Source organism: Anabrus simplex, chromosome 3 (assembly GCF_040414725.1).
Source record: "Anabrus simplex isolate iqAnaSimp1 chromosome 3, ASM4041472v1, whole genome shotgun sequence".
Taxonomy (NCBI): domain Eukaryota; kingdom Metazoa; phylum Arthropoda; class Insecta; order Orthoptera; family Tettigoniidae; genus Anabrus; species Anabrus simplex.
In genome coordinates, this window is record NC_090267.1 from 75,213,614 (window position 1) to 75,236,517 (window position 22,904).

Here is a 22,904-nt window from a genome sequence, read left to right on the forward strand (position 1 = left end):
GGGAGGTCAACTGAGTAGAGGTGGGTTCGATTCCCACCTCAGCCATCCTGGAAGTGGTTTTCCGTGGTTTCCCACTTCTCCTCCAGGCGAATGCCGGGATGGTACCTAACTTAAGGCCACGGCCGCTTCCTTCCCTCTTCCTTGCCTATCCCATCCGATCTTCCCATCCCTCCACAAGGCCCCTGTTCAGCATAGCAGGTGAGGCCGCCTGGGCGAGGTACTGGTCATTCTCCCCAGTTGTATCCCACGACCACGAGTCTGAAACTCCAGGACACTGCCCTTGAGGCGGTAGAGGTGGAATCCCTCGCTGCGTCCGAGGGAAAAACCGAACCTGGAGGGTAAACAGATGATGATGATGATGATGATGATGTTATACTACTGCAAGCAGACACTATCACTGCAAAATCTCCCAGCTGTAACGTATTTGATGTTAATAAAATGGGCCACTTTGCCGCGCTGACTTATTCCACTTATTTATCTCATAAGTGCTTTCATGATGTATTTTGTTCTTTTCACGCGCTGTAGTTATGTGTATATTCGCTTGGCACGTTCATCCCTCATGCGGAAGTCGAACCCGTAACCTCGAATGCGACAAACCAGCATTGTTCAGGTGACCCACCTTTACTCGAGTCAGTCACGAATTACGTGAGGCGCGCATACCTCGGTTCCTCGACTGATCAAACGTTGCGTTGTGATTCCAGTGTCTTAAAGAGCGGTACATACACTCTAATGCTATTTCCATGTCTTCCTTCTTATCATAGCAATATTACACCTGATGAGATGAAGAGAGAATCATTTTATGTGTGTTTATTCAAACATGCATATTGTTAGCGAGATTTGTTTAGTAAACATTGGCAGCCCTGCTCCGTTGTGAGCTTGTAGTAGAGCGGTTTGAGCTCAGTGGTCGTGCCGCCGCCCTGGTGGCTGGATGTGGAACCGTGTTGCTGTGTCCTGCGGATGTTCATGTTTACACTCAAGTCGTCAATATTCGTGGTGTTCTTTGCCCTGGTGCTAAATTAACTAGTGTTTTCGTATGCGCGAAATGCAGAGCAGCTGAGATTTAGGGTAAGTGTTATTTTCTCGTCGGCAGACGTTGCTATTTATGTGGAATGGCCTGGCCTGCATGTAGTCTCCAGCTTCTCTGGTAGTGTGCTGTTTGACAGTTAGCCTGTCCTACTTGCTGAGCTCTGCGTATTTTATTTCAGCAACGAGGCGTTTCATTGTTTCCCGGATGTGATATGAAGTAATCTCGTAGACTCAGGGGCTTAACATTTGCTCTATCGGGGAAGGCTGGCAGACATGTGGTTTCTTCCTCTGCAGAGAATATTTTTGCTAGTGACGTTGCACTAATCCTGTGATCGCGTGAGGAGCCAGGTGTCTTCTTGCCGATGGATAATTTCTTTAGTTACAAACCAGTTTCTTTAATTTAGTTTTATAGCCTCTCTAAATAAAATTAATGTGACTTATTGACTGGCCTGAAATGGTTCATTTATTTCTGTTGTTTTACTAATACTCTGCCACTTTAATTCATGAAAAGATATTTATTATAAAAGAACCCCAACCTAATTACACAAATATTAATTTATACGTTTATTGATTCAAGAGTATGTGGTGTAATATTTCAGTGGATTGTCGTTTCTAATGTCAAAAATTACCTTCAAGAACGAAGTTATATACCGGTACATATTATAATTCGGGTATTTATCGTATTTCATCGTTACGGTATTCCTAAAGTCTGCCGAGGGACGAACCGCAATGCGCTAGTTGGGTGCTGAGAAATTTAAAGGGCATCTCTAAGTGGTTGTGCCGTTACAGGTGTTATACATCCGCAGTGTTCTAATGTATAATAACCTAAGAGCTCGAAACACGTTGTCCACTTATGGTGTTGATTTTGTAGTCTTCATTGTACAAGAATGATAACAGTGAATAGGGAATTATTATTATTATTATTATTATTATTATTATTATTATTATTATTAGGCCAGCTATGGACCACATCAACTGTTTTCTTCAGTGATCTTCAACGTTTGCCCAGAATGCCCGCTTTCGTCTTCAATGAGCTTTTATTTTCTCTCCTCAATCCACTTCTTGCAAGGATTCAGTTTGGGCCTTTCCTGGAAACCACATTATCCTCGTTCGAAGAATAGCACATTTGTGGATATTATTATTATTATTATTATTATTATTATTTCTCTTACTTCCTTAAATAAAATTTCGGTCATTAGGCTACACACAAGAAATGTTACTGGCTGTCGGTATTTATGAATTTTCTTACTATGTGACAGTTGTCCAGTGTAACTGCCTGTACGGCGTAGAGCTGTGTGTTGCTGTTTTGGTACGACTCCAGTAGCTGAGGTCACAATAGTAATAATAGTAACTGTACTCTGATTTAACCGTCAGATCCATGTTTTAGCTAGACGTTTCTTGGATCTTAGTTTTTACGTTTATGAGAGTTTGGTACAGCAATGCCAATTACCTAAGTGTTTTTGTACACTTTACCTGTGACAGTGATGTCAGGTTTGTTAACAGCTACTGTCCTGTTAGTGATGACAGAGAAAGTCCAATATATTTGATAACGTTCATTTTCAGTTGAAGTTTGTTGACAGGTTCTACAACATGGCTCTGCATCTGTTGCTAATTCACTTTCTTGGTAGATTATCTCAGCTACGTTGTTAAGGTTTTCGTTTGTAGTCCTTCAAGCAAGTTTTGGACATGCTGTCAGTATACACTCAAAGGTTTCAGTTTTGCTTTGACTCTCCTGACATTTATAGTTGATATTCGGTCCTTAATGATGTATTTTCCGAAATTTCTAAGGCACTATTCTGAAATGCCGCCATAAATTATTATTATTATTATTATTATTATTATTATTATTATTATTATTATTATTATTATTATTATTATTATTGTTGTTGTTGTCCGACTCATTAGCTGAATGGTCAGCGTTAAGGCCTTTGTTCAGAGGGTCCTGGGTTCGATTTTCGGCCAGCTCAGGGATTATTAATCGCTTCTGATTAATTATTCTGGCCCGGGGACTGGGTGTTTGTGTTTGTCCCAACACTTTCCTCTTCGCATTCAGACAACACACTACACTACCAACCACCACAGAAACACGCAATAGCGATTTCATCCCTCCATATAGGGTTGGCGTCAGGAAGAGCATCGGGCCGTAAAACATGGCCAAATCCACATGTGCTGCACAGTTCGCACCCCACACGTAGCGGTAGAAAAAGAAGAAGATTATTATTATCATTCCCGGCTCCGTGCCTAACTTGTTCATATGCTAGCCTTTGATCTAAGGGAACCCGAGTTCGATTCCCGCCTCGATCGGGAATTTTAACCGACAATGGTTAATACCTCTGGTACAGGAACCGGGTGTTTGTATTATCTCCAGCATTAGATTTTGTCCTAGACAGGGCCCCATCGTTTGGACGCGCAGGTGAGCCACGAGCGTCTAATCGAAAGACCTGCACCAGGCCTCCTCGAAGGCCGTACGCCATGATATAATTATTATTATTATTATTATTATTATTAATTGCGATTAAGCCTATTTAGGACTACGTCAAACACATACCGTAAAAACATTTGCTTGCCTTCCTAAGTGCCTATATTTCTTTCATTATTTTACTTTGGGGGTCTTTTCTCACCTTAGTCCAAGTTATTCCGGTCGCTACCTTCGATTTTTTTCCTCGTGGAACTTGTCACCTATGAATTTTGGATCTTAAGGTCGGTTTTCACTTTTCCAATCCGTTTTGTTGTTTATTTCGACTTTACTCCTCTTTTCATATAATTTGACTATTTGCCCGTCAGGATTGATTCTAATAAATCATATTATTGGTTTTACGTCCCACTAACTATATTTTTGTAGTTGTTGGAGACGCCGGAATGTTGAACCGCAGGAGTTCTTTAACGTGCCAGTAAATTCACCGAAACGAGGTTGAAGTACGTGTGTGAGCATCTTAAGATGCCACCGGACTGAATCAGAATCGAACCTGCCACGTTGGAGTCAGAAGGCCAGAGCTACCCAGCCTAAAAGGATTCATTCTTTTGACATATCCATAAAATGTTAATGCCGGGCTGGGTAGCTTAGGTGGTAAAGCGCTGGCCATCTGAGCTCAAGTTGGCGGGTTTGATCCCGGCTCAGTCCGGTGATATTTGAAGGGCCTAAAATACGCCAACATCGTATCGGTAGACTTAATGGCTCGTTAAAGAAATTCCGGTACCTCGGCGTCTCCAAAAACAGTCAGAGTAGTTTGTGCGACCCAATAGCAATAATTAAATTAAAATGTTAAAGTTTTTCAATGTGTGTTATTTGATTTCTTTCCAAGTCTGTATTGTTCGCCTGTGGGTTCTGGACCTTGGATTTTCCTTATAATTTTTACTGTAGTTCTTTATTCTCAGTGTTTTCCGTGTGTGCTTTCCTGTCCAAAATTAACGTTTCCGATCCATGCCGACGTTCTGGTTAAATGACAATATTTTCGCTCTATCGGCCAGACTGATACTTTCTGTTTTTCACCACATTCTCTGATCCTCATTTCTCTTCGTATGGGTTTCTGCTTCATACTCAACAACAAGCACTTCGTCAGACGATTTCTCAGTTATGTATTCAGACCAACACAAAACATTCTTCTTCTGTTAAATGCTTATGTATCAATTACTCTCCTGACTCTGATTTCTTCTATTTCCTAATTTCCTATCATTTACTTCACTCCTCTATTCTATAAAACTATAACCATCCCTTTTCTTTTCCATGTACTTACTGTATATACATTCCAAATACGTCACATGCCTCACTAAGATCACTTAACATTTCAATCAATCCCTTTCGCTTTCCACCAAAAGCGCCAAGTCATCACTAACTTTGATGCATTCGACCCTTCTTTCACTAATATTATTTAAATTGTATAAATCTTTCTTCCTTCTGTCTTAATCTGCTTACCCCCCAGGGTCGGTTTTCCCCTCGGACTCAGCGAGGAAACTCACCTCTGCCGCCTCGAGGGCAGTGTCCTGGAGCGTGAGACTTGGCATTTTGCAACTAATCAGTAGTCTATGCTTCTTAAATATGAATACCGAGCGAGTGGCTATGCGATTTGAACAATGTAGCTACCAGCTTGCATTCGGGAGATAATGGGTTCGAACCCCACTGTCGACAGCTCTGAATATGATTTTCCGTGATTTCGCATTTTCACACCAGGCAAATGCTGGGGCTGTATATTACTTAAGGTCACGGTAGCTTCTATCCTATTCATAGCCCTTTTTCTAACCCATCGTCGCCATAAGACCTATCTGTGTCGGTGCGACGTAAAACAAATTGTACATTAATAAATATGAAGATGTTTTACAGTAGAATCAGGACTAATCATTTCTTGGTAAATTTAATGTGAGAATAACATCATTAGCTAATGCTTTTTTTAAATATATTTCTGCTTTCAGTGTATTATTTCCCGATGTCCTGCATGTTATAGAATTACGTCCTACATTTCTCCAAAAGCACCTGGCAACCCCTACATACTGTTCTGTATATTTTACATCAAATTTGTAAGAATGGTTTGAAACCGCTTCTTAGCATTTACCTCATCTCTTCATATCTTCAAGGCGCACAAACGACATCATATCTAATGCACAGTAAATTTTGGTTTAAGGGCACACTGTACTGAATAGCCTAAGTCAACATTTCAAACGGTAATTGTGGAATTATGTTTATATACTGATTATAAATGTCAATATCATAGCTTTATTTCCAGTTGATAATCATCTTTTAGGGGCCGATGACCTTAGATGTTAGGCCCTTTTAAAAAACAAGCATCATCATATTTCTTTGAACAGCCTGAGTAATTCCGAGAATCTAGCACACTTTCATTCACATTTAGAGCATTAGCCTTTGAACCCTCTGCATGTGGGAAGTCTCTCCTAGAAATGAATGAATGTGAATATGCTAGAATCTCGCAATCCATCACTTTTACTTTGTTCGTTATCATGATAGGACTTCGCTTTGACCGAACGAGTTGGCCGTGCAGTTAGGATCGCCAGCCGTGCGCTTGCATTCGGGAGATAGTGGGTTCGGATCCGACCGTTGGCAGCACAAAATATAGTTTTCAGTTGTTTCCCATTTTCCCACCAGGAAAATGCGACGGCCGCTTACCTCGCAATCCTAGCTCTTTCTCATCCTTCCGTCGCCGAAGACTTTCAGTGTGTTTGTGTGACGTTAAACAAGTAGCAACAAAAACTTCGCCTTTCCTGTCCTATCGTCCCCATAAGACATATCTGTGTCGGTGCGACGTAAAGCAACTAGCAAAAAAAAAAAAAAAAAAAAAAGAAACAACAACTTCGCTTTGATAATATTGAACGATCTTATCTAGTTATTCCTCGTCCTAAATTTTGCCCAAGTACTTAAGGTCCGTACCCCTTGTAGATCAAGCCCAGTTTTACGCCCGGATGCCTTTCCTGACGCCAAAATTGTGTGAAGGGATGTGTCTTTCTGTGGTGGTTGTAGTGTGGTGTGCTCTATGTAAATGAAGAGGTGTGTATTGAGACGAACACAAACACCCAATCTCCAAGCCAGGGAAATTAGCCAACACATCGCCCAGGCCATTGTCGCTTCCTTCGTCTTCCTTGCGTATCCTTCCCGATCTTCCCATTCCCCTACAAGGCTCCTGTTCAGTATAGCAGGTGAGACCACCTGGGTGAGGTCATCCACCCCAGTTTTATCCCCCAACCCAAAGTCTCACGCTTCAGGATACTGCCCTTGAGGTGATAGAGGTGGGTTCCCTCGCCGAGTCCGAGGGAAAAGTTAACCCTGGAAGGTAATCAGATTAAGAAAGAAAGAAAGATTACTATTATTATTATTGTCATCCTTCCCGCGATATCAGTAGTGGTATCTGATAGTTGTTGGCCTTCTGTTTCGAAGGTAACGAGTTTGGTTCCTGCCGAAGTTAGTAGCATTTAACTGTGTACCAAAATTATTGCACGAATTCAAAAAAATGTTTTAGGACAAAACTCCAGTGCCCTGGCGTATTTTAAGACTCTCATCAATGTTAATGATTGTTAAACAAGTATTTTATTATTTTTATTTTTATTATTATTATCATCATCATCATCATCATAAGAAAGAAGCCTTTCGTATATCGCATCGGATAACTATGACGTAAACACTGACAGAACAAAGAAAGATCACTCTTCTATGTGAATTTGGTTTTTCTTTGTTTTTAGGAAAGATCGAAAAAATGTCTGGGGAAGTTAATGTCAAAACAGGACTAAGCATCATCGGTGAATGACAATGCTAGACTACACGTGGGAAGAAGATTAAACATGACCCAAGTTATGGGACACATTTGTTCCAAATTCGTATTTGTACAGAATAGAAAAGCTGAAGTTACGATTCTGTGACTGCATCGACAAATAAAGAGATCTTAACAAGAACAGATGGAGGGACCGGGAGAGTTGGCCGTGCGGTTATGGGCGTGGATCTGTGAGCTTGCAACCGGGAGATAATGGATTCGAACCCCATATTCAGCAGCCCTGAAGATGGTTTTCCGTGGTTTCCCATTTTTACACCAGGCAAGTGTTGGGGCTCTATCTTAATTAAGGCCACGGTCGCTTCCTTCCCACTCATAGCCCTTTCATATCATATCGTCGCCATGAGACCTATCTGTGTCGGTGTAAAGCAAAGTTGTAAAAAAAAAAAAAAAACAGTGGGACCGGGATATGAGATTTGCATGAAGGTTATTTCACATCAAATAAATCTCCCTTTCTTCACGTGTCATATACTATGGTCATTTGAAATATAATTCCACTTAGGGACCGTAGTTACGCATGGATCACATTTAGCATCTCTCACGACACCAATATTATTCATTCATCAGACTACGGTATCACAGAATTTGTTAGGGGGCAGAAATAGATATGTCTGTTTGTTATTCAGCGCGGAAGCTGGTTTGATCCTCCATAGCTCCGCCAACAGCTGTCATAGATAGCGTAGGTGACACTGAAGAGTTATACTAGGGAAATGAGGAGTGGGGTAGTTTCCCGTTGCTTTCCTCACCGATCCAGAAGTTTCTATTACATATCAGTCTACCAAGCCCGCTGAAGTGCATGTACCGGTCACCCTTATGAGCGATAGTTTTACACCCTTCCTAACAAGGACTGGCAGCATAAGGAATGGTATTACTAGCATCACTCATACCTCAGTCACTTTCATGTTGTCAAAGCCCAAGATGACACTGAGACAGGTCAATGAAAGTAACAAATTCATTCTAGCCCACACCAGAAGACACTGTAAACACTGTATCTCGCCCACAAAGGCAAAAGATAAAGATTGAGAAAAAGAAAAGATTCCTTGGTCCATCGATTATGATATTTGAACACAAGTACAAGGTACAATGGTTATTATTGTCAGGTCTTAACTTGAAGGTTGATCATTCCTGTACAAGGAAGTTGTAATATGACAAGATATCGTAAAACGTGAGAATTAGCACAAAACGGCTTCGAAACACTGGTCCAGGAGTCTGGCGAAAGTAGTGAACAAAGGCACATTAATTTTTATCGAAGCCTTAAGGAGGTACATGAATATTGTTACTTGGGTGATAGAATTTCTAACGATGTCAAAAGTAAGTAGGACCTAAAATGGATACTAGGACAAGCAAGGAAGGCCTTTCTCATGAAAATAAATTTCCTCATGCCAAAGATATGCTTATTATCAATAAGCTACGTTTTTGACGATTTTTGAACGTGACATTGAACTGTTTTTACGCGACTTATATCTAAAACTGATCAATAAATACCTGGTTACCTTCTTCTTGTGTCCTGTCAGTGTGGCTCGACTTCTAGTCTGTTTTCACCCAAATTATTATCTTCTCTCTGACTCCATTCAAGAATGTATTTTTTATTTTCTGTCAAGTCTCACTTTCTACATTCTTAAGTAACTCTATCATTCAAAGGCCTGTGTTTTCTTTATTTATGGGCGCAGGCTACTACTTCCATCAAAGGCACGCTGCACACGAACGCTTCGGGGAGTGGCTTATTAATGGACTGGTTTTATCTGCGTTTCAAATGAGAGAATATCAGAATGATTTACTTTCCTCCGTTTAGTTTTCAGCTTAAAAGGATACGGAATGTCCTATTCCAACAGTGTTAAATTATCAATGTTTGATGTACCATTTGTCAAAGTTATTCGTGACAGACGTATAAAATCTGTACGGGTTTACGACATGTACCTCGACTATCTACTGGAGGGTATATAATTAAAATTATGCCCTAGGTTTAATCATTTTAAGTGTAAAAATTATACACTTCACAGAACATAATTTTCATTAAGTTGAGTAGATTTTTAAAATAAAGCAATTAGTATGTGGAGAACACTTGAATAAACGAACTACGAGAGTTTAAAGCTTCTGTATGTAGTAGAAGCTGAGAAAACGTACAATAAATAACTAAAAATAAACTTAGGGGAAAACAGACTCCAAAGTTAGAATGTCAAAATAAACCTTCTCCATACCCTGTTCTTCAGACGGATCCAGCAGTTTCTTTTGGCATCTCTATGTCGTTTTCTGGCTTCCTTGGTTAAATTGTGGAATTTTCGGTCTGGATTTCGGAGTCTTTTCATGTCGCATCAAAGCATAGCCTCAACAGTTCGATATACGATACCCAATCCCAGCTTGTCCAAAACCTTATAGCTTGTTACATTTCCTTTATTGAATGTTGCCACTGCATCACATACTCCGAAGTGTAGGCTATAAATACCGACAAACATTGTCTTGGGAATCGAACTCCAGATGACATTGTTTACACCCTCGTTTTGATTTTATGGCCGTCCATGCAGACATTTTTTCAGAATATGAGAGTGTGCTAAGTCCCTAAAAACGGTATTCATTATTTCCATCACAGCAAGAGGTAGACTGTGTGGATGGTTGTAGCTTGTTTCCAGTTATCAAAGCACCCACTCATTAGTAGAGATGGGAATTTTAGGCAGGAACAGGTTAGAATGCAAACGTATTTGAACAAGGGGCAAGTGTCTGCTACCCGCACGACGGTTATGTAATGAGATTTACATAAATATTAGCAACCTGGACTATCAGAACCCCTAAACTTTATGCAACTCGTCGTCATAACTGTAGAGCGGCTAGATGATACTTGCGCCTTGTTCAAATACGTTTGCATTCTAACCTGTTCCTGCCTAAAATTCCCATCTGTACTCATTACAGAATGCTACATTTTAAACACTCACACTGAAACCTCAGAGATAACACCGTTGGCCATGATGGCTACCAGCTGACTACTTTTCATGATCGAACTATTTAAAATATATATTTTTTAAACTTCCACTTACCGTATAAAAGTGATATATCTATATATTAAAAGAGTTTACTAAAAACAGGTTTGGCAAGTCCGTCCGTTCTACTGGACAGAATTACTTAATTTTTGTTTTATACTTTCCGGATTTGCCTGCCGGTGAATCATGAGACATTGATAGGTCTCTAAGCTCAGTCATCTTTGAGTAATCATAAAATCACATCATTAAATGATCACTCCAATAATTGCAGGCGAAGGCTTACCCTAACCCGCAATACATTCTGCACTTAGCAGGTTACTAAGGGACCAACACTTGTATTAATATTGTGGTAGGTTTATTTGATTTCCATCCTTAGTAATGTTATTGCATGCAGCCATGTTTGATTATTTATTTCCGGTCATGCCAGATAGTATACACTTCCTCTGATCATGGAAGAATATTATTCTGTGCTATATACTCTTTGATTCTCTGACCTTCACCAGCTTCTAAATATACTCAACAGATGACAGAACCTTCCTAATAACTTACATGCTGCTAACAGAAAACATCGACATACGCACAGGCGGGAAGGTATCAAGTTGCCTAACCTTCTGTATGACCATTACCAGTAATAAAGCACAGGGACAACTTTTGAAAAAGAGGGTGCCTGCGTACCCGAACCAGTATTCAATCACGGCCAACTGTATGTTGCAGTATCTCTGGCAAGATCGTTTGAAAATGATAAGATCCAGATACGCCCGAATGGTCGAAGCACAGTGAATTCTGTATGAAAATAAGTGTTTTAAACTACATTACGAGTGAATCAGTTATTATGTACCGGTATTAAATGTTCATGACCGCCTCTGTGGTGTAGTGGTTAGCGTGATTAGCTGCCACCCCCGAAGGTCAGGGTTCGATTCCCTGCTCTGACACGAAAATTTGAAAAGTGGTACGAGGGCTGGAACGGGGTCCACTCAGCCTCGGGAGGTCAACTGAGTAGAGGTGGGTTCGATTCCCACCTCAGCCATCCTCGAAGTGGTTTTCCGTGGTTTCCCACTTCTCCTCCAGGCGAATGCGGGGATGGTACCTAACTTAAGGCCACGGCCGCTTCCTTCCCTCTTCCTTGCCTGTCCCATCCAACCTTACCATCCCTCCACAAGGCCCCTGTTCAGCATAGCAGGTTAGGCAGCCTGGGCGAGGTACTGGTCATTCTCCCCAGTTGTATCCCCCGACCAAGAGTCTGAAGCTCCAGGACACTGCCCTTGAGGCGGTAGAGGTGGGATCCCTCGCCGAGTCCGAGAGAAAAGCCGAACCTGGAGGGTAAACGGATGATGATGATGATGATGATTAAATGTTCATAAAACTATTGAAAAGGGCAGGCAAAACTACATGACCTATTTAAACGGAATGCTGCGAAGCTGTGTGAGTCTACTAGTATATCATGGAAAAGAAGAAAATTAATTATGTGGCCCTGAATTTCCATTCCCGGTCCCCTTAAGCCTTCCGTACTTCCGCAAATACGTGCTATTTTACTGTTCTTATAACAGAAGTCATCTACGCCGGGGCCTCTCGGGGTGTGCATGCACTGGTGCATTGCGCGGCGCATGGTGCATAAGACGACTTCGCCAGGTTGACCAGAGTGCAGACCCAGACTCCTCAATTTTAAGCAATACCGGTGTCTGTCTCATTCCCTACGCTTGTCTCGCTCGCTCCTCCTGTCTGCCCCTTCCTCACTTGCTATGCAGCGCTCTACTATCGGAGCAGAGTTGAGTCGAGCTTAGCCGAGTCGCCCCGAGACAAAACGCTGGTCTGAACCGAGCCGACTCGGACCAAGGCACGGTGCACGGAACCTCTGCGCCTCGGTTTGCACGCGTGGGAATTTAGGCGTTTGAGAGGCCCTGATCTACACTGATAAGCAATTGAATTAGTCGTATCTGACTTGTAGCATGTAGGATCACCTTTCGTTCTGATGATGGTGGCGATGTGCGGTGCCGTGGGCTCGACAAGAAACCAGGAGCGTTGGGAACGCATTCTGATCTACGATCGCCGCACAATCTCCCATAACGCACAAAGATTTGTCGGAACAGAGTCCAGGGCGCGCACATCGCTCTCGACAGCGGCCCAGATGTGCTCAGTAGGATTGAGGTCAGGTGACCTTGGGGGCTAGATATGCCTTATCTTTCCTATGGAATGTTATATTTGGGGTCAAAACATGACGGCCTCAGTTCCTGGAAGCGATCTGGAAACCAGCAGTCAATCACACCCTGCATCATGTTGAGTTAACGAGTTCTAAGTGATCCTTGTTTGGTGTAGATAGGTTGCCAAACCACCCTCATCCACACTCCTCAGCCTTTACCATTTCTTCGTGTCGAGCGCAATAGACAATTTGGCAACTATGGCTACACTAGACATAGTACAATCTTATAAGCCGATAAAAGACACCGGGCTGCCGCTGGAGAGTAGTGGTATGAGGCGAGATTGTCATGCTTTGTCCCCAAGTATAACCGAAGCAATCGGCTACTGTCCGGATGCGACAAGGGAGTAAATAATTTTGGTGTAGGTCTCCAGCAGGTGCTGAAGGCGAGGATATGATCTGACAGCAAGTTCCTGTATCGTTCGGCGGTGAGGGACTTGGCAGATGTATCAGGGGGCCAGATTTCCTGCCACGTGAACGGTCTCCGCACGAGGATACCACCATAACCAGGAATTAAGCTGCCATTCGGGAGGTCGTGGGTTCAAACTTCGGCAGTCCTGAAGATGATTTTCCATTTATAACGTTAAACCACAAGCAGAACCAAGCGATTTTGTTACGCGGTTTGGATCACGTAATTGAAAGGCTGCATTCGGGAGATCGTGGGTTCAAACCCAACTGTCGACAGCTCTGAAGGCGGATTTCTGTGGTTTCCCATTTTTACACCAGGCAGATGCTGCGACTGAACTTTAATTAAGTCTACAGTCAATTTTATTCCATTCCTAGCCCTGTCCTATCTCATCGTTGTGATAAAACGTGAACATAAAACAAGAAACCTGGCAATAAATACACTGATGAACTCGGAATTTTAGGCGCCAATATGTTAGAATGCAAACTTACTTAAGCTAATAGGCAAGTATACTCTAGCCTATACAACGGTTATGTTATAATAATAAATGAGAACGGTGCACTCAAATTATTCCTCCCTATATTCAGTTATTGATTTTAGTCTATTTTTGCACTTTGTTATGTGATATGTGTAACAACTCTTCCCGCACAGCATACAAACACAGCATTTGTCGGGTTTGTGGTACAATCGCGATCACAAGAATTCCGGGTGGAAAAGGAAACAGGTAACGTTTGGGCGAAGATTTTGGCCGACCCTGTGGATGAAGGAGAAGTAACCAAGGCAATCTTACAGGTGTTCGTCTTCCAGGAGGTGTGGTTTGCGACGTTACGCACTCAGAGGTCAGTCCCAGCTCCATTGTTTCGGGAACTGATTAAGATGTTTCTATGGTTAAATATTCTGGCTACACTAGCTTTTTGTAATCAAGGAAAATAATTAATTAACTGTAATTTAATTGCGATGAAGTGTGCAAGATGTAATCCCACCCCAGTACATGGCATTTAATAGTTGGATCAGCGCTGACAATAACTTCATAGGAACAGTTTTCCAAACGCCCTTGCGTCTCTGATAATCATAATTATTTAATGCCAGGTTATTTTTACTTTGGTTTTTGATTATAACAATTAGGCCTATTATTATTGTCAGTAGTAGTAGTAGTAGTAGTAGTAGTAGTAGTAGTAGTAGTAGTAGTAGTAGTAGTAGTAGTATTAGTATTTAACAGGGCATATATTGACGAAAATAAGGGTCATTCCTTCTTACAGTGGTTGAGCGCGATGTCATTTGATATTGAAGTCATAGTCGAGACCACTAACAATTCAGCCAGACTTCGCACACAAGAATTACAAAGTAACTGGATAATTTGACCCGCAATGAGTTGACATACACATTACGTCTGTTGCCTAGAGGGAGGCGTGTAGTTCCTCCCTTCATTCCTCTATCCCTTCATTGTCGAGGCAGTGGGATGTGTGGTCAGGCAGGGAAGCAAGTAGGCCTACCTTCCCCTCCGCGTGTGTTTCGTTCATGTCCTCGTACTTCTGTTTTCACCATTTCCCAGTGAGGGAGTGTGTGTAAGCAGGTACTGGGTGGTTCTGAGGGCTGTACTGATTTCTTGCCTGAAATGAATATTTCTGGCCACGAGATACTAAACTTTTCGAGTGTACCTTGTGTTTACACATATTTTATGGTGAAACCGTGTATGGCCAGTCAGGTTGTCACCTGTATTTTCTTGGCACTCTCTGATCCAGGTCCTGTCTATCTTAGCAGACGTGCTGTAGAATTCCAGCTCTATCTCTTCCCTTTATCCTTTTCTGATAGTTACAGTCTCTTGGTGTAGTCTTGTGGACATTAGGTGGTGGTATGCTCTGATATCCTCCACGAAGTAGGTTTCTCTCATGAGCTCGTGCTGTTTTTCCTGCCCCCATTGCTCTTTACATGAACATTGCTTTGATATTTTCAGTTTTGAATAAATTATCGTTTATGAGATTTTTCCATATTATTTGAATTCCCTAAGTTACGATAGGAGCTATTGGTGTGTCGAATACTGACCTTGCTGTGCTGATAGAGAGACTGGTTATGCTTTTTGTGCTGTACGTGGCTCTGATAGTTGTTGCTGACTTCTCTTGTATGTGAATACTGAAGGATCTTGCAGTTGTATGGAGTGTGATTCGTATTTCTTTACAATTTCTAGTGGGTTACCTGGCAGTGATATGTTATTTCTAACTACAGTTTTCCATCCATTCCTGAAGGTCATCTGCAATCTTCTTCTGATTTATCGTGAGGTCATTTTCCCTAGCTCACTGCTTGATACAGTAAACTCTGCCTTTGGTGGAACCTTTAAGAATCGGAAAACTGTCCATATCGGAATATTTTCCCGGTCCCGTGAATTGAAAAGCCTACAATCTGTTTTCCAGTCAGTGACCGGGTCAGGGATGGAATGAATGAAATCCCCATCTTGCGACGAGGATAGGAATTGTGCCGGCTGCCGAAGGCTGTCGGGCAATGATTAATGACTGATAGATGAAATGATAATGGGGAGTGTTGCTGGAATGAAAGATGACAGGGAAAACTGGAGTACCCGGAGAAAAACCTCTGCCGCCTCCGCTTTGTCCAGCACAAATCTCACGTGGAGTGACCGGGATGTGAACCACAGAACCCAGCGGTGAGAGGCCGACGCGCTGCCGCCTGAGCCACGGAGGCTTCCCGGTCCCATGAATTATAATTTAATATTCTAAGTTTACCTGTATTTAGCAGATGCTGTCTGAAAGGAGAAAAGACTGGAAGTTTTAGTACTATATCAGAAAACTTACGTAAATTTCCTTCTTAACCCTTTACAGTACATATGTATTCCGAATAAATCGAAGATGGCCGAGATAGTATTCGGCCAGGAGATGCCTATATCTATGCTCGATGGATCGCAGAAGCAGTGAAAGGAGTGTCGCCAAATACGATGCTTTCACAAAGCCAAGTTTGTCTCACACCCTGACGAAGGATCCATAATGAACGTAAATACTGATGTGCTACAAGAAAATTCTCGAACAGTGAAATTATGCGTCAGTGCAGACGATTACGTGACCATTTACTACAAGTGGAGACAGAAGGGGCATTAGAAAACATCGAGCCGGGCTGAGTGGCTCAGATGGTTAAGGCGCTGGCCTTCTGACCCCAACGTGGCAGGTTCGATCCTGGCTCAGTCCGGTGGTATTTGAAGGTGCTCAAATACGTCAGCCTCGTGTCGATAGATTTACTGGCACGTAAAAGAACTCCCGCGGAACGAAATTTCGGCACCTCGGCGTCTCCGAAGACCGAAAAAGTAGTTAGTGGGACGTAAAGCAAATAACATTATTATTATTAGAAAACATCGAAGATATCGTCACCCATCTCCTTCAAGAAAAGGAAACAGAAATTGATGGCGATGAGGACGAGAACGAAGACGATGAAGAAAATTGTTAAAGTAACGTGATATGCTACCGACATGCCCTATCAGTAGGGCCCTGCGCGGATGTACAAAATAATATCCGCATCCGCACTTCCTTCATCCGCACCCACATCCGCGAATGGTTATCCGCATCCGCAAAATGGTTAACCGCGGATATTAACTACAGTCTATTACACCCAAGGTACTTAAACGGATATATCTGTTAATATAATAAAATAGGCCTGACATTTGGCACCAGAACCCCTACAGAGACACGTTTATGAGGGATTTTCTCTTGCGACAACTACCGTCGTATTGACCTTTGTTTCTTCCTTCTATTAATTGCGGGCAGGACCCAGTTAGACTTAGGTCAGATTTACGGTCGTATGGTCTCAAGGCTCTTTCTTTGTATATCACTATTCCCCCCATACCAATGTCAAGGGCCGCCTAACCACAAGCGGATGAGATCATGTGTTATGGTGCTGCGCCGAATATCCTCATATATACAAGATCTACGCTTCATTTGTGGCTTCGGAGGAGTATTTGTGACTTCATTTTGAGTGCCGAGTTTGTGGTAGTGTTATCTAGTGAATTTACTCTAGTTTCGTAGTGTTTTTGGTTCATATTTATTATTAATATTTTTGCCGTAAGTATCAGCCACCTTATTCATTGCTTCATTTATTCCATAGATACCGAGCTCGATAGCTGCAGTCGCTTAAGTGCGGCCAGTATCCAGTATTCGGGAGATAGTAGGTTCGAACCCCACTGCCGGCAGCCCTGAAAATGGTTTTCCGTGGTTTCCCATTTCCACACCAGGCAAATGGTGGGGCTGTACCTTAATTGAAGCCACGGCCGCTTCCTTCCCAGTCCTAGCCCTTTTCTGTCCCATCGTCGCCATAAGACCTATCTGTGTCGGTGCGACGTAAAACAACTAGCAAATAAAAGTACTGTATACCTGAGTGAAAAGAAATACACGTCATTATTTATAATAATAATGTTATTGGCTTTATGTTCCAGTAACTACTTTCGCGGTTTTCTGAGACGCTGAGGTGCCGGAATTTAGTCCCGCAGGAGTTCTTTTTACGTGCCAGTAAATCTACCGACACGAGGCTGACGTATTTGAGCACCTTCAAATACCACCGGACTGAGCCAGGATCGAACCTGCCAAGTTGGGGCCAGAAGGCCACTCAGCCCGGCCATTATTTATAAATTACCAGAAAAATTATCCGCACTGTCATACAATTTGTATCCTCCAAGACATTAACTTCGCGGATATCCGCATCCGTGAAGGGCTCTACCTATCAGCCGTAAAGTACATTCATTCTTTTTCGCTAGCGAAAAATGACGGGAAATTTGTCGACATTATTTGAAATGCCCACATTTTAAATGAGAACCGTGCTACCAGGGATAGTTGTGTCCAGCGTAGAATACTGGATTACTGGAAGAAGTAAAGGACAGTACTGTATAGTATTACTATTGGTGTTATTTCTATAAAGCATGTAATGCGTATTACATAAGTGTATGAATCCTGCATACAGCGGGAAAAGATTCCGCTCCCTTGGGTTTCCCTTTTCTTTCTTTGGCCGAGATCTTCATTTCTCGAAGTGTTTGGTCCCTTCCATTTTTTTCTTTGATAAGCGTTACATAGAGGATGGTAGCCTAGTTGTAATTTCTCTTACAACAATAATCACCACCACCATCACCACCACTGTACTTGTGACCAGTGTTGCCAACCCATAAATATTTTCTCCGCTAAATTTTATTTGAAATCCGCTACATTCCGCTAACTTTTGAACTGTACAGGTCTCGTGCAGTACACTACTACTTCCATACAAAGTCGACGCTACATATTACGCTTCGCGGAGTGACTTACCAATGCGCTAATTTTATCTACGTTTCAAATGAGCGAGTATTTGTCAGAAAGTTTGCCTCAAACCAGTCTCTGGACCGATAACCCAGCTGCAAAGTCAACTTCGAGAGGGCACCGTGATTACAAACGTTTTCCGATTTATTTCAATAACCGGCGTTCGTTTTCTAAACGTCGGGCCAGCCGCGTGGTGCTGGGTCAGCGTGAGTGCCGGAGTCGCTGCATTCGATTTCCGGCCAGTCGAGCGATTTCAGTTCTGGACTAAGGGCCAGAACGAGTTCACTCTGCCTTTGACACCAACCGAGGAGATGTCTAATGAAGGAGGCAGCGGACCCGGTCAAAAACGGCTGAGAATGTGGTTACGCTGATCATAAGGTATTCGAGTGTCTGCACTGGGCACGTGGTGGTGATGGTGGTGGTGATTATTGTTGTAAGAGAAATTACAACTAGGCTACCATCCTCATTATAACGCTTATCAAAGAAAAAAATGGAAAGGGACCAAACACTTCGAGAAATGAAGATATCGGCCAAAGAAAGACAAGGGCCGAAAAGGGCTTGAAAATGAACGGCTTCCTAGTCCTCGAATGCTCTGATAGCGTCGGGTCCGGAAAAGAACAGTAGTTGACCAAGGGAAGTCCGATAGAATAGATGAAAGTGTGGAGCCTGGCACAAGTAAATGGAAGCAATGCCACGACTGAGCTAAGGGCCCCGTGGTCACCAATCCACGCTTCCAAGTTTAGAGCTCCTGGGGCCCCTTTTAGTCGCCTCTTACGACAGGCAGGGGATATTATGGGTGTCATTGTACCGCCCCCACCCACAGGGGGAGAGCTGGGCAGGCCAACACCTTAATGGGCTGTTGCGCCACGGGTTTGTTTTCTGAGTTTTGAGTTTAAACTAGAGCGGACGTGAGACATAGACCCAATTTCAAAAAGGACAGTGTATTTTTTAGGGTCTGCCTAGCCGAGGTGGTAAAGGACTGCTCGGTTCACCCGGAAGGACGTGGGTTCAATTCCCCAGCAGGAAGTCGAAATATATAAGAAACGATATCTCCACTTCAGAAGGTGCATATGACCCTGAGGTTCTCTCAGCCTAAACTAAAAGTACCAGGTTAATTCTTGGAGGCAAAGGTGGCCGGGCGTAGAGCTAATCACTCTACCCCACCAAGCACCGAGGTTACGGATTCTGGAAGCCTTTACCGTACACCCCTCCAAGGGCCTTCATGGTCTGTTCGTTCATGGATGATTTTGCAAATTTTGAACCGGGGACCAAAGTCTTCAAGGTGAGAAAGGCAGAGTAACGACGCTTTTAGGCTTTTGTGGAAGCAAACCCACCGTCAGAGAACTTACGGTTGTGGTGTCTATTACAAGTATTCTCTCCTAGTAACACCAATACTGTTGTCATACACTGTGCAGAAATGGGCTGTATGTACCGACAAGTGTGTAAAAAGACTTACGACTTTGTCTTTGGTGAATAGGAAAGGTTCCCTCATCTTACCAGACAGCACTAAACGCCATCAACTCCCACGTGGAAATAAAGAACAACAAAAACGAAACTACATGTTTATCCATCTTCCTAAGTCAACTTCCTGTGAAAAACGGGGTGCTCAAAAACAGGGACGATGCAGAAAGTGCCTTGCTGGAATTCAATGTCTCACAGGATCGGCATTCCTTTAGGGACGGGATTAAAAGCCTCGTATGTCAATGTTAGAGATATCTCGCAGGAGACAGAGGCTCCTTTGAATCAAGAAGTTCTTCCCCTCAAAACCTCTCTGTGCTCTGAAATAATGTAATGATCGCGTGCAGAGGATTTACGGCCTCCATTGTGATTGTGCACCTCCGGCGTCGTTAAACCTCTTCGTTTATAGCAGTTAATGGCTCATTGCAAGGAGTCGCTTCAAAAGTATTCAGTAGAAGATGCGGAGGTCATCGCCTTATGACTGCTGAAGAAACTGGCATGGACTATGTATGCCCTTATGAAAGTTCAGAATACTAATGACGGTGTCCTGTCAGTCGCCACTAGTGTCAATCGCTCGCAGTCCATTAGCCCAGTCCAGCTGGACAGTCATCCCCAGAAGCGGCCGTTCTCATTGAAGAGTACTCCTGACGGCTTTTCCCACCACCTTTCTTTACTATTTACATCTAACAGTGTTCGGCAAGCCAGCTACGTGCGGGGAAAATCTTACACTGACTCTGCGAGTCCATCAGATGTTTTTAGGAAAACTAAATTCTTAGGTTAGGTCAGCGCTTCCGTGACTGTTCGTTGAAACTTCCATATCAAGCATAACTATAATGCACTATAGTCGTAATATTGAAAGATGATTTCTGATAGTTCTTAGAGGGAGCTCCGTTTACTGCCTGCCTGGTTGAGAGAATGGAGTAGGGGGTATGGTTGCCATGGAAACGAGGGCAGATCCACTGCGGTTGCTATGGAGATAAGCCTGCTGGTCTGCTCGTGTTGCTTGGAGTTGCCAAACCTGAGTTACGTACAACACAACACAGCGGTCTGAACGAACGAACAAGTGATCCGGAAGCGAAGGGAAGGATAAATGAATGCAAGGATGTGGCAACACCGTGGAGTGGTCTTCCCTCCTGCCCTATCTGTTAAAATGCTTCTTTTAATATTACGGGTATAAATAATTATGTCCAGAATGGTATGACACTTGGAGCGAAGTGGGGCCAGCAGGCCAGTGCAGTTTTCGGAGTGAAAGGGATAGTCATGTGGAATTTCCCGTGTTTATTGTCTTAGGGAATGGAGTCGGACAGAAAGTCAAGCGCAGGTGTAAACAGCTAATGGACTGGAAGCGATTGTCTCACATTTTAAGCTGGGAGCGATTATCAATGGTGGCGAATGTCATAATATGTATTCACTAACGAGCCAAAGAGTGGACAGAATGGATGAAAAAGAAACAAATAGAACCAGTGCGAGAGAAACTGGGCCTTCCAGACTAAGCAGTGAGAAGTGTAGTGTCTGTCGACTGGTCTGCTCATCGAATAGCTTGCAGTCATTTCTACTTAAGGAGATATGGCGGTGTGTGTAATTTCACACTGCGTAGACCTGATTTAAGTGGTCAGTTTCCCAGTAACGATTACTAACTAACTGTCCCGCTCCATGGCTAAATGGTTAGCGTGCTGGCGTTTGGTCACAGGTGTCTCGGGTTCGATTCCCAGCAGGGTCGGGAATTTTAACCAGCATTGGTTAATTTCTCTGGCACGGGGGCTGGGTGTATGTGCCATCTTTAACTCTTCATCATCATCACGATGATGGTGGTGATTATTGTTTTAAGAGGAAGTAAAACCACTAATACCACTAATCAGAGGGAAAACATGGAAGGGATCCGGAACTTCGAAAAATGAAGATATCGGCCAAAGAAAGACAAGGGCCACAAAGGGCGTGAAAATGAAAGGCTCCCTAGCCCTCGCACACCTAATAGTGTCGGGGTCGGAAAAGAACAAGAGTTGACCAAGATAGGTTGGATAGAATGGAGGAAAGTAAGGAGCCTGGCACAAGTGAGTTGAAGCAATGCCAGGACTCAGCTAAGGGCCCCGTGGCCGCCAAACCACGCTCCAAAGTTCAGAGCCCCTGCGGCCATCTTCATCATGACGCGCAGGTCGCCTACGGGAGTCAAATCAAAAGACCTTCACCTGGCGATTCGAACATGTCTTCGGACACTCCCGGCACTAAAAGCCATACGCCATTTCTTTACTAACTAACTACAAAGTTTTCATTCCGTACCCTGAGGACCTCTTAGAGGGTAATGTCCTCTCAGACCAGGGAGATCTGGAGCGCTGAGGGTGATGTCTGGAGAAGGTGAGGGAAGTGACGGCCGTGGATCTGTCGCGCGTAATTCGCCTTGATGCAGGAGAATGGAAAACCATTCTCAGGACAACCGACGCGACCTCTGCTCTGTTGCCCAGGTGGAATGCAGAGCTAGCGGACCACGGACCAGCCGTCACCACTTGTAGGCCTACTCTGCATCCACCAACCTAGAAACGACTGTATATGGCTCACTGAAATGTTTAGCTCCAGCGTCAGTGTACTATGGGAACTGCACAGGATAAGACCCATTGGTCATATTTAAATCCTTTAAATTATAAATATTTGTTACCGAAAAAGGAAATTCATATTTGTACCCTTTTTATCAAAACGTGTGGAAGTTAAAGGTTTGAAGGTTTTCATACAAACTGTCAGTACTCACACTTACATTAATTTGGAAAATGAAAGTGTTATATTTATTAAGTTCATTTTGAAAAGTAACGATATTATTAAACACTACCTAAAAGTATGACAATTTTGATGAAGTTATTTTTTCTCCCATAATATTATTTTCATCATCGACCGAGGGAATGGTTGCGCGGTTTGCGTCACCCAGCTGTCAGCTTGCAATCGTGAGATGGTGGGTTCAAACCCCAATGTCGGCAGCACTAAACGTAGCTTCAAACCCCAATGTCGGCAGCACTGACGATAGTTTACAGTGGTTTCCCATTTTAACACCACACAAATGCTGGGATCTGTACCTTACGTAAGGCCACGGTCGCTCCTTTCCCAGTCCTAGCCCTTTCCTATCCCATCGTCGCCATAAGACTTACCTGTGTCGGTTCGACGTAAAGTAAATTATATTAAATTATACAAATTAAAAAACCAATCTTATCGTACGTCGGTGCTGTAATTTCAGGGAGAAAGTAACTAATTGCAACTAAACTGAAACTATATATCAGTAAAGATCCTTACAAGCTCCTTACATTGGGTGTAGATCAAGAA

The 22,904-nt window shown here is 43.0% G+C and overlaps 1 protein-coding gene across 1 annotated transcript in view; it reads left to right on the top strand.

Moving 5' to 3' along the window:
* The first annotated feature begins 914 nt into the window (after window positions 1-914).
* LOC136865982 (carbohydrate sulfotransferase 5) overlaps window positions 915-22,904 on the top strand; it is a 476,390-nt gene continuing 454,400 nt past the window's right edge. Inside the window, exon 1 of the mRNA XM_067142571.2 lies at window positions 915-1,065. The gene's annotated coding sequence lies outside the window, so the exon portion shown is untranslated. The remainder of the gene's footprint in view (window positions 1,066-22,904) is intronic.